The sequence below is a fragment of the Capra hircus genome, chromosome 3 (genome assembly GCF_001704415.2).
Source record: "Capra hircus breed San Clemente chromosome 3, ASM170441v1, whole genome shotgun sequence".
Lineage (NCBI taxonomy): Eukaryota > Metazoa > Chordata > Mammalia > Artiodactyla > Bovidae > Capra > Capra hircus.
In genome coordinates this window covers 41,331,239-41,344,565 of record NC_030810.1, presented here as the reverse complement: position 1 = coordinate 41,344,565, position 13,327 = coordinate 41,331,239, and positions in this window count along the sequence as shown.

The following is a 13,327-nucleotide window of genomic DNA, read 5'->3' as shown; positions in this document are numbered from 1 at the left end:
ATGAGGAAGGAGATGGGAGGGAAGTTTAAAAGGGTGGGGATATATATACCTATGGTTATTTATGTTGAGGTTTGACAGAAAACAACAAATTCTGTAAAGCAATTATCCTTCAATAAAAAATAAATCAATTAAAAAAAATAAGATCATGGAATCTGGTCCCATCACTTCAAGGCAAATAAAAAAAGAAAAAGTGGAAGCAATGACAGATTTTATTTCCTTGGGCTCCAAAATCACTGTCGATGGTGACTGCAGCCATAAATTTGAAAGATGCTTGCTCCTTGGAAGGAAAGCTATGAAAAACTTAGGCAGTGTATTAAAAAGCGGAGACATCGCTTTGCTGACAAAGGTCTATATAATCAAAGACATAGTTTTTCCAGTAGTTGTGTATGGATATGAGAGCTGGACCATAAAGAAAGCTGAGCACCAAAGGACTGATACCCCTGAAATGTGGTGCTGGAAAAGACTTCTGACAGTCCCTTGGACAGCAAGGAGATCAAACCAGTCAATCCTAAAGGAAATCAACCCTAAATATTCATTGGAAGAAGTGATGCTGAAGCTGATGCTCCAATACTCTGGCCACCTGATGTGAAAAGCCAACTCACTGGAAAAGACCATGATGCTGGGAAAGACTGAAGGCATTCTAGGACTATGTTTCTGAATGTTTGTTTTTGTTAGTCCCAAAATTCTTTTTCAAATTATAATTTTAGAAAAATGCTTTTTACAGAACTTATTTCCCAAAGGCTACTTACAAAAGTAGGATCACATACATGGTATTATAGCTTATTTTATTTAGACTTGATCATATGCATTTTCTCAATCTTCAAATATGCCTCAAAGAATGCCTTTTTATAACTTTAATCATAAGTAGTACAGGGCTGCCGTCTATGGGGTCGCACAGAGTTGGACACGACTGAAGCAACTTAGCAGCAGCAGCAGCAGCAGTACAATACTTTCTCATTATAGACAAGTTGCTTCCCATTTTTGCCTATTATAAATGATGCTGGGATTGACATTCCTGCTTATAAATCTTCAATTACTACCTTAGATTATCCTAAAAATGATAATGAGTATGAATCTTTCATGATTTGATACAAACCAATGACATATTTGCTTTGGAAAAAACATATCAATTTTTACTCCTATCTACAGTTTAAAAGAAGCTTTCATAACAGTTTTCTCAGTATGAGCTCTCTCTATGAAACCTTTCATAAATTATCAATTTAGTAGCAGAAAAAAATGGTACCCTCTTGTTTTAAATTGCACTGGTTTAATGACTATGTAGAATTGATATATTTTCAGGTGTTTATCAGCTATAAGAGTTTTTGATAACTAATAACACTTTCCACACACACATTAATAATCACTAAAAATGAAGCAGGAGTCAAACTAACCTAAAAATAACTTTCTTAATATTTAGTCTGATCAAAACAGGATTAACTTTAGATAACAACTGGGTATCCCAAGATTCTTCTAACATTCAAAGCAACAGAGGTACATCCAAAGAAAAGAGAAAAACAGCTAAGCCATTCATGTGTGATGTTTTCCCCCAAATCCTTAAAACCAGATAAGTAAATTTTCCCCACATAAGATGGACTGAGACATGGGGAGATAGCCTAAGACTTATGCGTTCCTGTGGAAACATGAATCAGGGAAGTATGATCTACTCACTACATAAGCCATATGAACAAGTGATTTTATTGACTGCCTTTATGTCCTTTGCCCATTTTTCTTACAGGAGATTAATATTTTATTACTAACTTGTAAGTGCTTTTTACTCAATAAGGATGTATCTTTGTCATATACACATCAAATATTTTTCTCACTATTTCTCAGCTTATAATTTTATTTAGCAGAAACTTAATTATGCATTTGATTTCTCAATAAACTTTAAAACATCTTTTTAAATTTTCTTATAAGTTTAAACTTACAGAAAATTTGCAAAGATTACACAGAGTTCCTACATACAGTCTACCCATTTTCCCACTAACATCTTTTACTGCTCTAGGATCCAATCCAGCATACCATATTGCATTTAATCTCAGTTTGATTTTTAATTTTGGTTATACTTCTTTTTTATTTAATTTACAGAGCCAAGAATGTTAAATTTCTCCTCCCAAAATGACCAATCATTTGACAAGTAATAATTGCATTCTCCAGTGACTAGAAACACCAACTTAATCTTATAAGTGATTTCCAAATTGGTATTTCTTAAATTAAATTCCTCAAAAGATGAGATGCAATATTTAATTTTGGCTCTCAAAACACAAAATGTGTTTGCTCAAAAATGTGTTTGCTCAAAAATGTGTGTCAAAAGCAGAATGAATGAACTTTTTTTTTCTGTGAAATGTGATAATTTTAGTATAGCCATACACTTTTTGATAACCTAGAACAACTAAGCTATTCCATAATTAGGTATTTCCCCATGACAAATGAAAACATATGTCCACACACAGACATTTTTTTCAAAGTTTGTAGCTGGCATATTTGTAATAGCCCATTGTTGAGAGCAACCTAAATTCCAATCAATAGGTAAATGGATAAACAAAGTATGGTATATCCATATAGCAGTTAAAAGGAAAGGCATTGAGTGGAGGGGAAAAAAAAGAGACAGAAAGAATACATCCTGTGTGATTCTATTTATACCAAATTCTAAAACTACACACTAAGCTACAGTGTAAGAAAGGAGATCAGTGGTTCCATGAACTGGGGCAGGGGGACAACTAACTGCAGGAGGGAACTTATGAAGATAACAGAAATATTGTGGTTGCTGTGGTAGTTTCACAATGAACCCATTTGTCAAAAATCACCAAATTATAGATTAAAAATGAGTGTAATTTATCATATACAAGAAATACCTCAATAGAGTTGCTTTAAAAACATTTCAGAAGGTGCACAAAATAATCCATTAGTTATAAGCATATATAGTAAACTCATTCTTTATCAATTATTTCATCTTTATAAAGTTTTGTTTTCATGTATTCTCTACACACACACACACATATTTATATACAGACACATGACAGCATATTTTTAATGAACTCTTTTTTAATTTTTAAATAACTTTCTTTTATATTGAGTAAGAGTTAATTTACAGTGTTGTGTTAGTTTCAGGTGTACATCAAAATGAATACATTTTGACTTATTTTGACATTATTCTTGAAATTAACCATTAATAAATTCATTTAGGGGAACAATTTGCTTTCAGTGATCAGGAGCCTACAGATATACACCAGATGTTAGCTAAAAGGACAAGAAAAATGCCCAGAATGGCGGTCCTGGCTGCAGCACTACAAGGTGTCAAGGATGAGCCTTCATCTCTGCAGCAGAGGTTACAGTGGTCCACAGACTGACCTAGCGATGCCTGCTCTCAGGATCCTTCAGAGATGCCAACTCCAGGAGGTGACCAGAAGGAGGCTACACACCCAAGCGGCATCTCCCAAGGCCGGCCTCTGTTTATAGCAACATTTCAGCCATTAAGGAAATAAGATGTGACTATGCACTGCCTTGAGGGTGAGACCCCAACTCCAGAAGTCAATGAGAAAGGAAACCAAATTGCCCTTAGGATGTGAAGCAGGGCTGGTTTTTCCTTTGGGGAGGGGAAAAAGCTAGGTCTGCGTCACATTTACCAGTTATGGACGTGGAGTTGGAAAGAATGTCAAAAAGGCTGTGGGGTGCCTACTGCCCCCATTGCTGACCTGCTGCAAGTACTGCGCTGGCAAGTGGAACAGTCAGGCCACACCTGCTCCCGACGCATTTGTTCCAGGAGATTTGAACATCTGCTTTTCAGAAAAGCAGGGCACCCGATTGCTGTGAGGCAGTAAGCAGTCTAGGGCAGCTCTGGGCAGGAAACCTGGGTAGAAAGTGTAGGATAATCTGAGATGCCCACGTGAATAGTGCCCTAGGGCAGAGGTTGTTCAGACACTTCAACGGACTGACAAACAGGCTTTTCTAGCTCCAATGGTGATGCGGTGGTTCTACTTTTCCCTTGGGGAGCAAAGGCAGGTTTTCATCCTGCCTTTGGCAAGATGAATCCCAAACTAACAAGTTAGGAATTTGGGATTAACAGATAAACAGTACTATGTATAAAATGGATAAACAATAAGGATTTACTGTATAGCAGAGGGAACTTGTAATAATCTATCATGGAAAACAATCTGAAAATCGTTGCCTGTGGTCAATGATTCTGCTCTAGCGTTCCAGAATTAGCCATGTGTCTATTCCTCCACCTGATCGGGATCACTCCAAGAACTCCAAAGCAGTTCTCGAGGTGATCGCTGAGGAAATGAAGGTTCACCTCGATTTCCCGGCAAGCCTTTGTGGATGGTGGGGCCGTGTGGGACTTCGGACCCACACTGAGAAATCTCATTCTGGAACTATTCCCTTTGGGCAAAATTTTTCAGCCAGATGACTCCTGGAAAAAAAGAGCCTCTTCAAAGATGCAGGCTTTTCTCTGGCTTTTCTGGGAGAGCTTCGTGTCGCCCTGTGCTCTGACCTCTCCTCACACACGGGAGGGAAATTCAGTGATGCTGGTGTCTATTCCAGTATCCTCCCCACACAGGTTTTCTATAATTAACGCCTTCATCTCTTTCTCTTTCCTCTAGGTGTTAAGATTTGATTGTCCTAAAAAAGCAAGTAATGAGCTTTCCCCTGACCTTAATCTTCAGTTCAGTTGCTCAGTCGTGTCCGACTCTGCAACCCCATGAATTGCAGCACGCCAGGCCTCCCTGTCCATCACCATCTCCCGGAGTTCACTCAGACTCAGTTCCATCGAGTCCGTGATGCCATCCACCCATCTCATCCTGGGTCATCCCCTTCTCCTCCTGCCCCCAATCCCTCCCAGCATCAGAGTCTTTTCCAATGAGTCAACTCTTTGCATGAGGTGGGCAAAGTACTGGAGTTTAAGCTTTAGCATCATTCCTTCCAAAGAAATCCCAGGGTTGATCTCCTTCAGAATGGACTGGTTGGATCTCCTTGCAGTCTAAGGGACTCTCAAGAGTCTTCTCCAACACCACAGTTCAAAAGCATCAATTCTTCAGCACTCAGCCTTCTTCACAGTCCAACTCTCACATCCATACATGACCACAGGAAAAACCATAGCCTTGACTAGACGGACCTTAGTCGGCAAAGTAATGTCTCTGCTTTTGAATATGCTATCTAGGTTGGTCATAACTTTTCTTCCAAGGAGTAAGCGTCTTTTAATTTCATGGCTACAGTCACCATCCGCAGTGATTTTGGAGCCCAAAAAAATAAAGTCTGACACTGTTTCCACTGTTTCCCCATCTATTTGCCATGAAGTGATGGGACCAGATGCCATGATCTTCGTTTTCTGAATGTTGACCTTTAAGCCAACTTTTTCGCTCTCCTCTTTCACTTTCATCAAGAGGCTCTTTAGCTCCTCTTCACTTTCTGCCATAAGGGTGGTGTCATCTGCATATCTGAGGTTATTGATATTTCTCCTGACAATCTTGATTCCAGCTTGTGTTTCTTCCAGTCCAGCGTTTCTGATGATGTACTCTGCATACAAGTTCCTCTCAAATTAGTGCCTGCTAATTTTTAAGACCACTGGCAGGGCAATTTATGAACCAGAACTAAAGCTAAACTGGGAACAACATTACTTCACTCAGGTCTTGGTAAGTTCTGCTCCTGGCACAGAGAGAGGCAGGATGGTCCTCAAGCAACAGCAGCCAGGAATCCCTGGAAATGAGTCAAAAAATATATATGACTCATATATATACATCTTCAGTTTTATATATATATATATATATATATATATATACTTCATCAGTGTTTTATATATATATATGTGTAAGTTTTTCCGATTATTTTCCATGATAGATTATTACAAGTTCCCTTTGCTATACAGTAAGTCCTTATTGTTTATCCATTTTATACATAGTACTGTTTATCTGTTAATCCCAAATTCCTAACTTGTTAGTTTGGGACAGTGTGCTTTAAATGAACTTAATTATAAGGACAAAGGAGCAAGGAGATTTAAAGACTAGCAATCGAGAAAACTGGAGGAAAAGAATGATGATATGTCTCTCGAGCTGCTTCTATCAAACAGCAGCTGTGTCAAACAAGGATTTGGCAAGCCAGGTACTTTAGTCAATTCATGACTGAATTTTCCATCAAGTGCCCGGAATGCCCTCATCCTTCTGTTCACCTGGCTCTCTACTCTTGGTATTACCCAGAGCTCAAAACTTGGCTTTCTGCATGATTCTCTCTTTATTAGAGACCTTTGCTGAGAACTCGAACACACTCATAGCTTCCAACAGCAGTGTGACGTTGAGGACTAACAGATCTAGATTCCAGATCTCTCACTCATTCTCCTTTGCCACGATCACTCCTGCCTGTTGGACATACTAGTTTCCAAAGTTCTATTCCAGCTCATATTCAATAGTCTAATCATATATTTTCCCCAAACCAATTCCTTTTCACACTCTAGCATTACTGCCAAGAAAAAAAAAAAATACCTTAAAGTCATCTTTGATTCTCACCTCTTTTACTTTAAAAATAATAATTTCCACCAATTCACTCTTCAGATCTTAATTTACTGTCCGAGGTAGTGACTCCTTTAAACCAAAGCAGACCCTTGCCACCGAAAAACCACACTGGCACGCAGGATTTTCATACAGTTTTTCACTTTCATGGACCACCCCTGACCGCAAACCCTGAACCAAAAATGTATGGATCTCTACATTGTTCATATCTAAAATATGGATTCTCTGATGTGACTCTGTCTTGAACCACCCCTGACCGCCAACCCTGAACCAAAAATGTATGGATCTCTACATTGTTCATATCTAAAATATGGATTCTCTGATGTGACTCTGTCTTGAGAGTTCCAGAACCACTTTTCAGGTACCTTCCAGACAGCATTTATTTTATGTTGCACAAACATCAAACTCGGAATGTTCAAAACTCAACACACTATCTCCCTACTCAAAACTGCGTCTTTTTCTTGCTCTGCTTTTTAGTAACTCGCAACACCATCTCCCCAATTATTTAACATAGTAATTTGAATAGTATTGTTAACTCCTTTTTCCCCACACCCCTCACATCTAAATGGTAATAATGGTATCCTGACAAAATTCAACAAAGGTGTAAATACAGCTTTATTTGCCTAGGTGTTAAATATATGTCTCAGGCTTCCCGGTGGCATTAGTTGTAAAGAACCCACCTGCCAATATAAGAAGGATAATAGATATTATAGATCAAAAGCAGGGTTTGATCCCTGAGTCGGAAAGATCCCCTGGAGGAGGGCATGGCAACCCACTCCAACATTCTTGCCTGAAGAATTTCATGGACAGAAAGAGCCAGGTGCTGTAGTCCATGGGGTCACAAAGACTGAAGCGACTTGGCACACAGGCCCACAAATGTATTTCTAATGCTGGCCCATCATATATACGCAAGTTTTTTCTGTATGAATAAAACAAGTGACTCACCCCTCTCCAGTTTGGTAGATAATACCCCAAGTCCTCAAGACCTCACTCCAGGACTCCATCAGTAGCTGTCTCACTCTCCTTGTTCCCAGTCTCCTCCCAGTTCTAACATCTCCTACCATGCCTTCAAGTGGATTTAGCTTTCCCCTCACTGCCCCCTACAGGAATTTGTATCCTTACTCTCATTCTTACGTCTTTTTCTTCCTGGGGCAGCTTTTCCAGAGCTGACTAGGCCTTTCAGAAAGCAGGTAATTGTTAAATAGAAAGTGAAGAGGCTAGAGAATAATTGTTTACATTCTCCCACCCCATCCCCAGTGCTATCAATTTCCCAGAATAAAATACCACTTTGTATAGCAGGCTGATAGTCATCCCCCCATAAACATGCAGGCCCTGGAACAAAGAACAGCTTCATCTATGTATCTCAACATCCCCAACAAACAATATTTCCCAAATGTGCCAAAAGGTGAAAAAATGAGAAGTACTGCAAGCACAAAAATACCCTCAAGAGTATAAAAGCAATGAATTTGCATCATGGCATTTTACCGTCTGGGGAATTCAATGCCACCAACCTATAGTTTAAACCAAAACGACTACAGCCATTTATGCTCAGAAGGGATTCATTAAAGTTGGCTTAGGGCCAGCAGGAGTAGGGGAAGGTGAGGAAGCCTGGCCCTGAGCAGTTGGTGCAGCTCAGGCATAGTGGGGTTTGGAATGTCTTTCATGGAGGAAGGAGTCCGGTATGGAAAGTAAACCCAGTTGGGAATTAACTGAAGGACCTGGGAACCTAGGAAAGGAATCCTCAGAGCAGAAGCTGAAAGCCAGGAGATGAACCCAAAAATGAGTCAGAGGAAATGCAGCTAAAGGTCAAACCTTAGGGAAGGAAACAAGAGATGCCAAACCAGCAGATCAGGGATGAGTCAAGTCAGCTGTTCTTGACACTAAAAGAGGGTTCTCCTTTGAGCTACCAAGAGGGTTCATCATTCTTTATCGAAATAAAATGAACTAAACTTAATTACTTGTTGAAACCTAAATAATTCAGTATGTCATATTATGTTACGGCTCTGTTTTTTTGTTTCTTCTACTTTATGTTTCTTCCCTACTTTCCTCATTTCTCTTCTGAATGCTTGTTTATTTTATGTAATTTTTATTTAATGCTAAGGCAAAAGCAACTTTCAAGTTGTTCCACAGACACAAAAGAAAATGTTTTTTAACCTGATTGAAATTAAGTATATGTAACCATCTCACATTATAAAGGAAAAATCCAAAATGTTTCTATCATTAATGTTATAATTATTTGTATTAATAGTGGCTACCATTTACTAAATTTTTTTAAACCTCGTGCCATGTACTGTGCTAGGTGATATTTATTTCTCACAATATCTACAGGAGGAATTATTAGTCCCAAAGCAGACAAGGAAACCAAAGTTAAAAGAGGTCGGAAACTTTTCCCTGGATCCTAGAACTAACAGATGGCAGGGATGAGATTTAAATTTGTGATGTGTCTGATTTCAAACCTGTTCTTAATTACTGCACAAAGCTAAATTTTGTTTAAAAGACTCTTGTTTAAATATGCCCCACATAAAATGGGCCATTTGGTTAATGAACAGCTGTCAAAGCACTGTGATATTAAGTACTTTTCATGCACCCTTGGGGCAAAAGAAAAACCCTATACATCCAAAGCCTTCTAGAACTCTGATGCTAAGTTTGAAGATATAATCCATGAAACAAAGCAAAAATTAGCCCAATGTTATAGGTAAGCCTTGACTTTGAATTTTGGAGGTGCTTGCTACTGCCCAGCAAAACAACCCTGAGCAATTATTCAGCCGGTATGAAAATAAGATCATAGGGGTGTGAGCTTCACAGGGGACTCAGAGGATAAGAAGAGATAATGCAGACCAGTGGTTCTCAATCACAGGTGCTTTCTCCCCACCAAAGGATATTTGGCAATGCCTGAAGGGATTTTTCATTGTCACAACTGTACAAAAGGGATGGGTACTATTGGAAAAGGCCAAGGATGCTGTTAAACATCCTGTAATGCATAGGACAGTCCCTCTCTCTCCAGCAACAAGGAATCATCTGGCCCTAAATGTCAATAGTGGTGAGGCTGAGAAACCCTGTTGTAGAAAAGGCACATAACAGAGTGCTAATAGTCTGTTCAGTTCAGTTCAGTCGCTCAGTCGTGTCCGACTCTTTGCGACCCCATGAACTGCAGCACGCCAGGCCTCCCTGTCTGTAGCACCTCCATATTAGCTCTTATATGCACTACATAAAAAGTTAGCAGTGTACATATTTAAGCAGCAAAATAACAATAATTTCAAAATAATGGTGAAAAGGAATAATAATTTTAAAACATAACCTTTAAAGACAAGATTTAACAAAACAATGTAGTAGGTAAGAGCAAAGGCTTTGGAATCTGATGAACCTAGGTTTGAATACCAGATCTGTGTGATGCAGAACAAATTACTTAGACTTTGAACCTCTAGGTTTCCTCATTTTTCAAGTGAAAATAAAATTCTCTTTCGTTTGGGTGAAGATTAAATGAGATAATTTATGTACCTGGATCATAATAAAACTCTCAATAAGTATTTTTAATGTAGTGAGTCTTAAGCAAGGCCTTGATAAAAGTATAGACTTTGGATCAGAGAAAGGAAAAATAAACATTTATTTCTATATAAACTTAAGCAAGGTATTTAATCTAGCAGACATTCTTTGCATCTTTAAATGTATACAAAAAACCTATACTGTAAAATTATACTAAGAGTTAAATGAATCAACATTGTAAAGAACTGAGTAAGGTGCCTGGCTTATGGCGGGGAGAGGGCAGGGGTATTCAATAAATTTTAGCCATCTTCTCCCCAAAGAGTTTTTTTTTAGGTTTTAATAAAGGTACTGAGATCAAAACAAATAATAAAAATTGCCTTTGCTAGAGCAGAAAGTTTAGACAGAGAAGGACTAGAATACTCCATAATTTACAAACAGTCCACCTTGGAGAAGTCCTCTGCATTTGAAAGGAAAGTTATACATACAGTGCATTTCCTTCACACCAGCCTCCAGCTTTCAACAAATATCTTCCTTTTGGCCTAGGAATGCCACTATGACTTAGCTAGGCTGAAAGAGAATAAAACTGAATTCTTCAACTACAAATGTAACTGCATTTTATGAGCACAAAATAGATCCACAGCAATAACTATCAATAACTATTCATAAATGAGCTAAGAGTAAGGCATGATTTATGAGAAGATATTTGCCATTCTACCTCTAAAAAATAATCAGTAATGAGGTTTTACGATCATCTCTGAAAACTACTGTTTGTCAGGCAGTAATATCAGAGGTGAAATTATTTATTCAGGTACTGACTGCTAAGGCAGATTATATCTAAGAGTATAATAAATGTTATTTCAGAAAACATAGTTTAAATTTTAATGAAAATAATCATAAACCATCTAATTCCAAGATATTAATATTAAGGCCTTTTTAAATATCCTGTACCATGTGCTTAAGATGATTTCCCAATCAAATGAAGGCAATGTTTAGACATCATTCAGTCTAATATTTCAAGTACAAAAGATGTGCCCATACAAACGAAATAAATGAAACACATGTAAACTTTCCTTGTCTAAATGGCTTAATGAGTGCATGTTCCACTTGAATTATACTTTAGCTGCCATTTGGCAAAGGAGATGATCTTATGGTAAGTCTATAGGGTTCTCTAATGCACTTTCTGAATTCATTTTGCCTTTTTATATGTCTAGAATCTACCCACCTACCATATGATGTGTTCAAAAACTATTTTACTTTCTGTTACAGCCTCTTCCAAAGGCCTGAGCTGTCTGTCAAAATATAAACTACTTCCTACTTTCATTTTTGGGAAATAGAGAATGACAACAATCCTGAACTGGAAGCACTCACCTGATTCTGTGTCCCACTAAACATAAGTCAGTCACAGTGGAAAAAGTTCTAGGCTTTATCAACTGCATGATATATGCAAAGCCCAGCAATACAACCTTTTGTATTGCCTGCATCCATCTCCAATGCCATCTAATGCTATTAACTTTCCTAAATCATGGCATTTGTCCATTCTCACCACACTAGGACTCACCATACTTGGCACCCTCACACCCTCACTGCCCTCAATATAAAGAACATATTCCACAAACTCACTTTTAAGGTGTCTCAAAGTCTACAATGTGACCTCAGTTCACCTTTCAAATGCACCCGCCCTTCCTCTCCTATATGGACAATTGCCTAGAGTTAAACTTCCCTCATTCTGCTTCATATCATCTGCATTCTTCCCCTGCTTGGCAGACCCTCTCTCGACTCTCCACTGACTCAAAGCCCGGCTTACACCTCCACTATTTACTGCCCCAAGACCACTCGCTCTTCAGGATTAGTGGGGACCATACAGTCTGGAAGTTGCAGCTATATATTCTCACAAACATCATAGTCAAAGCAACAAAACCTATGATACCTGGAAGGCATCTAGCCATTTAGAGAAGGTGATGACAAGGGTCTCTGGCAAGGTAACAGGATTTAAACCACACAGTGCCCCAGACCCTGCAAGCCTCCTGCAAGTAGAAACTACCCAGTCCCTTCCAGATACCTTCTACTGACATCAACCCCAAAGCCCCTTCAGCTGCCGAGTTCCAACCACCTGAGCAAACAGCCTCTTTCCCTTTCACAGGACACCATGGCACATAAGAAAGCTCTTCAGGCTCCAAGTAATTTTTTTTAAATGAAAACAATAAGGAGATCACTTCTTCCTCTTCATGTTAACAAAGACTGACAAAACTCAGAATTAAAGGGATGTGTGGAAATGATCATTCTGATGGATAGTTGGTGAAAATATAAATTAATATAACCTTTCTGAAAGGCAATTTGGCAGCAAAAAAAGACTTTAAAATGTGTATAGCCCTTAACAAATTACAAACATTTATATTTGGATGTTTATCACAGCATTGATTAATGCAAAGATTAAAATGGAAGCAGTTTTGTGATTGACATTAAAGAAAGGATTAAGTAAAGCACAGTGCATTTATTCAATGAACTACCATGCAGTCATTCATAAAGTTGCAGGAAATCTACATTTGGGTGAATAGATCCAGTTACACTATAGCATGTACACTATGATTGTGAATCTCTACAGAAGAACAGCTGGAAAAATGTTTCCTGCTGCTTTGGGGCATGGTTCCCCAGGGCACCTATAAAAGGATGCCTGAACCCTAAACATGGTACTTCATATTTTTTGGTCTTCTGTAAGTTCAGGTAGATCTTCTGGTACATGTGCTGCTTTTAGAGATCAAAGATTTCCAGGAATCCTTAACATTTCATCTTGACAAAATTTAAGTTCTTCTTCTTTACAATTAAGGAAATTTATAACAATATAAACATATAAGATGTGAAAACTGGATTTTAAAAAGTAAGACATTTTTAGAGGATTCATCCATATGGCTCAACATCTAAATACAAAGCACATTTTCCAAATTATTATAGCCACGAAATCAGAGACATCTCAGAATCGATAGTATCTCACAATTATTCTCAGACAGGCTGCAGTAATAAACTAGTTGTCATGACTGGCACATTTATGAAAACCTGCAAAATTCGTATTAGTTTGGTTTAAAGAAAATTCAAGAGACAATAATGGAATGCTCTTTTAACATCTAGAAACCATAAGCTTTGTGAGGAAGCAAAAGGAACAATAGAGAAAAAGCATTTTTAACAACGTTCTCATAGAAGGAATCACAAAGCAAGCTCACTCTACATGATTATTAAGCGACTTTTCAGGACCAGCACTATTCACGGCACACAAAGGGATACTTCATGAATGAGCAAGCTATTAATGACTTGGAATTCAAAAGGGATTCAGAGATGAATTCTGAATATGA